Source organism: Danio rerio, chromosome 1, assembly GCF_052040795.2.
Source record: "Danio rerio strain M-AB ecotype USA chromosome 1, GRCz13ab, whole genome shotgun sequence".
Taxonomy (NCBI): Eukaryota; Metazoa; Chordata; class Actinopteri; order Cypriniformes; family Danionidae; genus Danio; species Danio rerio.
Genome location: NC_141021.1, coordinates 40,866,501 through 40,872,500, shown reverse-complemented (window position 1 = coordinate 40,872,500; position 6,000 = coordinate 40,866,501). Strand labels below are relative to the sequence as shown.

The window sequence follows — 6,000 nt, the reverse complement described above, 5'->3', positions numbered from 1 at the left end:
AATCACCATGCTTATTGAAAACACAGAAAAAGTTTTTTATTTTTTTATTTTTAACAGCTTGTTCTTAGAGTAACAGGTGATTTCTTGGCATTTTCACATTGAGCGTCTTACAGCTCAGGGACAATTGACATTTTTAATTCTTGTAAATGGATTTTTTTTTAATAATTTGTGGTAATTTGTATAATGATATTTAGCAAACGTATTAATGATGCTTTTGTGTCCAAGTGTTAGAAATATTAATGATGATGATGATAATAATAATAATAATAATAATAATAATAATAATAATAATAATAGAAAAAAATTAAAAATAAAAAAATAAAACTGGTAGCCAAAAAGTACCATCTTCGGCATATACAAATAAAATCAGCAAGTAATAAATTGATAATTAGGTACAATTGAAGAAGCACTGATAACGTTTTAGATCAGAACATAAGTTTTTAATCTTGTAGATGCAACAAAGCCCCAAAAATCACCATTCCCATGCAAGGGAGCCACATTCTGATAAGTAAAATACATTTTTATTTCTTGTATAAAAACTTATAAATATTATTTGGTATATCACTTGAAAAAAATGTTTCTATAATTTATTTAGATTATGACATTTTCCTGACTCATAAAAGCATGAAATAGATAAATATTTATATATTTATTTAATATTTGATTACTTACATTTATTTGAACCTAAATTGCATTTATTTATTAAATCAGGTTGAGATTTTTAATTTAAATCTTGTTTAATCATATTTTGGCTATTTTTATAAAATTATTTAAAGTAAATTATTTATTTAATTTGCTTTTTAATAAATTAATAATTTATTTGCTTACTTGATACCAAAATGTGTTTTTTATATATCTAAATAAAAGTTTCTGGATTTTAAGTATTATTTTTCACTTTTTTTCCCAAACATTTCATGCATCCTCAGCACTCGCCTGCAGACCCCAATTGTTTAAGATAATTTACTAATTAATATTAAGTAGAATAGTAGTTATAATATTTTTGGGTATCAGAAACTAGAATAGGATCATGAATGTGCCTTAAAGAATGCCCAATATGCTATTAATGTGCATATTACTAAGCAATTAGTTAGTAGTAAATATGTATTCTTACTCTAAAGTCTTCCTGCAGTATGATGTAATAATTTATTTTATACTCCTAATATTACACTGCAAAACTTTACCTCCTTATCAACCTAAAGCAATATTCATTGAAGCATTCTGTACATCTCTTTTTCAGTTTCAGTGATTTCTCTCTAAAACTTTTTCCATCCCTTTTTGAGTCTGATCTTGCAAGTGACACTCCGAAATCTGAAATTGGCAGAGGCGAGAGTTCTGGGTCCCTTTGAACTGTACAGAGTCTTCACAATTCTTTTGGCTGATGATGCTATGAATTTTTAATGTTTCATTTGTCGACGATCCTCGGGCCCACGCAAGCGTAGCGCCTTGCATTATTGATACGCTGGCACTTGCAGCGTCTGTGTCGCCTTTGTATTGGCTGCCATTCGCTGTGCCCTGAGGGAGAGTTTCTTCTACCTAAAGCCATTTCAGAGGAAGTTGTTTTCAAAGAAAAGCTGGATACACTTCATCCCGCAACTCACAATTAATTACAGTCCATGGGACACGTTCCTCCCTGCTGCCATGTTTCACTTTAGTAAGAGTTATTTTGAGAAATACTATGATTTTTATTTTTTATTTTTTTTGTATAGTGGATAGTTTCAAAGGAGGTGGAAAGGAAAGGATCTCTTATTTTCCATCCAAGGCTAGCTGAGCTTTACTCTACAACAGGTGCATTGTCAGCACAGAATGTGTTGAAAGGTTGTGGACGAGTTTCATCTCAATGTGTTTTTGTCTGAGCCAAGACCTGCACTCAATCCATCTGCAGACTGTCTACCAGGATGAAGCTTCTACCTGAGACTTTTCACAGCTGTGTTCATTTTCTCAACTGATAGACTTCGTTTCAGTTTTATTATGTGTAAAAGTGGTGATTGAATGAACAATGTCTTAGTGGAATGCGTCAGTTTTCCTTGATGATTTCAAACTAGGTTTTCATAAGAGTAGGAATAAAATAAGAATAAAAATAATAGGAAGAAAATATAAATATAAAAAATGAAAAAATGTTGTGCCTTATAGTTTCCCACCAGTGATGATATACAGCCATATCACACTGCTACAAGTGTGATATTATGTTTATACAACAGTTCAACAGCATAATATTTAAAAAAAGAAAATCAAACACGGAAACTCTAAAAATCCTTTTGTATGAGGAACTACTTTCTTCGCCATTCATTCACACCTGCAGCTGACATCAGAACAGCAGAAACCATTGCTACTTTACCACTGTCACTTTAGAGCTAGTATTTGAATGATTCTCTAGCGTAATAGCTAAAGTGATGACAAAACAATTGATTTTGCTTACATTTTAGCATTATAAGACTGAACGACATGAAACGCCATCAGTCTAAAGACATTTCCCAGTATTTTTCTTTTGCAATCAGGACATCACAATAATTAACCCTAAAAACCCAAAGCAAACACTACCAGACTGCTGTATAAATACAACAATACGACATACAAAAGAAAGAGATGCACTTAGAAAGTCACTTACATGTTTTATAATGATTTGATCAGCTGTAGTTTGAAATTACACTGATTTTTTTCTCCTCTAAGAGCTTATTCTGCGGTCTCTGTCTCCATCTTGGGGATTGTCAACAGTCTTTGCTCTGCTCAATATGACAGGCTGATGGATGCAGTTGCGCTGTATCTCCAAAGTGATATTTAAAACAGGCACTATCCTTATAAATAAACTGCATAGTTGCAATCTAAAAAATTACATTCTCACCAAAAAAGCCCCAAAAGTACATTATGTTGTCCAACAGCAATATTTGTCAAACTAGTGCGTTTATTAATCTGCTCTATGTGGGTGTAGTAATACAGAAGGTTGAAGAGGCTGTTTAACAATTAGGCTGATTAACAATTTTACGTACATACATACATACATATATATATATATATATATATATATATATATATATATATACATACATATATATATATATATATATATATATATATATATATATATATATATATATATATATATATATATATATATATATATATATATGTGTGTGTGTGTGTGTGTGTGTGTGTGTGTGTGTGTGTGTGTGTAAAATTGTTAATCAGATGACTTTTATTTACATTTATTTATTTATATTCATACAATTTTTAAATATACATAAAAAACGATTTTATTTATTCATTTTCAGAATATACTGTACCATTTTAAGATACATTAGATCATAAAACCAAAGACATAATGTTTTAGAATAGACCAAAAATATACAATTATTTGAAAATCTTTGACCTGATGGTTAAAAGAATGTAAAAAAAAAGTATTTAAGTTGATATCTAAGTGCGTAGCAAGGCTTATTATTAATCAAATTTTAAGTTTTACAGTAATAAATGTACAAAATGGCTTAATAGATCATGATCTTTACCTAATATTCTAATGATTTTTAGCATAAATGAAAAATCTATAAAACGTATTTTTGGCTATTTCTACAATACACTCATGCAACATAAAACATACTGTAAGGCAATTTAACTGACGCTGCAAGGAACTAATCTAACTAATGCTGCTGTACACATAATAAGAGTGACACATATTAAACATGATTAGAATTCAAAATGATGAAACCTTCTAAATAAATAAAATGTGGGGAACATGTTCACAATCCCAAAGCCCATTAGCATACGGTACGCTTAAATGCATCAAAATGTAAATCTAAAGTACTCACTACATCGCCATAGATGACAACACACGTCACAGTCAACAACCACAGTCTAACCTCAAACAAACAGCCCTAGAACACACACATGCAAGCCTGTGCACACACAAGCAGAGAGAGAGAGAGAGAGAGAGAGAGAGAGAGAGAGAGAGAGAGAGAGAGAGAGAGAGAGAGAGAGAGAGAGAGAGAATGAGTACAGACATTACAGCTGTCAGTCAGTGTTTCCACAGTAAAGATAATGAAATATGGCATTGTAAAGTGTTGTGTTCCGACAGTACACAACCTTAAAACAAACAAGTTTACATGCTTCTGCTCCATATTACCCTGATAAAAAAAAGAAACCATGACAGATGTTTTAATGGTTTCCAATACAAATACCACTGAAAACATTACATGCCATCAAACTTGAACCACAAAAAGCAGTTCATTTAATGGTTTTTAATATATTCTAATATACTGTTTTCAACATGACACTAACACAAGGCAACAAATACCACTAGAGACCCAATGCATCATTAAAGTTTCCATTAAAACCAATTCAAAATATCTGATGGTTTCTATTTTTTTGCAGGGTATAGGCAGTCATTATAGTATATGCCTCTGGGTTGACATGGATTTGAATGTGTTGTTTTCGTCAAGTACATAAAGATCTAAATTGGCTGTTTAGTGCCTCGGAGTGTTTCTGCCGCATGCTGTTTTTGTTGGTCATTGAATATTGTCACAGTTTCTAACTTGTTGGTGGCGTCATGGATGACTAATCCCATTTCTCAATAGCTTTAGGAACCTAAACAAGGGTGAGGGGGGTGTTAGGTGTCATGCGGGGAAGTTGTCACAAGAGCTAGATTTCAGAAACGATAAGGTTTGCATTAAAAGGTCAATTATTCACATGCTTGTTAGGGAAATGTTGGTTGTAATCAATCTGATTAATGCTGAATAATGTGATAAATATTGTGCTTTTTAACAGTTGGGTAAACAAATGAAAACACACTGGCATACATTTAGCCAATAGTCTATATAACTAACTTATTTATATGAATGCAGAAGTTATAACATGTCATACTGGCAGCATTTTAATTAAGGTTGAAGTTCATGTGTTTTATTTAATTCATGAAAGGCATATTAGAAGTTTTTGAGGGGCATGTTATCAAAAAATAAATAAAACTTAACTTTGACTATGATAAAGGTAAAGATGTGTTTTTGAAAGGTCAAACTTTAAATAGATCTGTTGTAGAAAATCAGGTTTACATAAACCATAAGAAACCATTCAAACTTTAATTTCATCCCTTCTTCATTCAAATGATTGTTTCATTTACTGTATGGGTTTATTAGAAGCTCATCAGTTTATCTGTCCAAGTCAGGACTGTTTTATCATTTTAGGCACTGCTGGAGTAACTGGAGCGCTGAATGAGCTGGAAACAAAACCAAAATCACAGGATCATATGTGCTGGTATTGGCTTGTTTTAAATAGGAGCAACATATCCGAAATGGAGTTTTGATTAACCAGCTCAAGTTGATTGCCAGCTCAAGTTGCAAAATGTTTCATGTGCAGTCTAAAAAACAGTGCAATCAAATGTTTCATTGACAAATTGAACATTAATCCAGGCTATTTGCTTAAGGCAGTGGATCGCAGGTTTAAAAAAAATACAAATAAATAAATAAAAAACTAACATTTAATTTCTTGCACATATTAATCATATCTCTTCATACAATCTACCATTGTATTGCTTTAGGGTTTCAGGTTCAAGTAAAAATCTTCTATTGGCAAAAAGTCAAGTTTCCAGCATTTTGCATGCACTGAGATGATTAGTAAACTTTCATTTTTGAGCTGAACAATCACTTTAAGGAATTTACTGTAAATAAATGTGATTCTCCCAGAATCAAATGTTCTTATTGCAATTAATTGCTAAAGCATTCATTACGGTACTGTATTATCATGAAATCCCTGCTAAAAATATTACTTTATCGGGTATTTAAAAAAAAAAATAAATAAAAAATATATATATATATATATATATATATATATATATATATATATATATATATATATATATATATATATATATATACATAACTACTTTATGTCCAGAGGAAATAAATGTTTTAAGAAAATTAGATTGCAAAAAGATAAAGAAATACAAAAGGTAACAAATCTCATTTGTAAACATTAGTTCATGCAATCATCAGCAGGGAAGAAAAGCCATATTATCACTTG

At 30.9% G+C, this 6,000-nt stretch overlaps 1 protein-coding gene across 3 annotated transcripts in view; it reads left to right on the top strand.

Moving 5' to 3' along the window:
* glra3 (glycine receptor, alpha 3) overlaps window positions 1-6,000 on the top strand; it is a 108,727-nt gene that overhangs the window by 740 nt on the left and 101,987 nt on the right.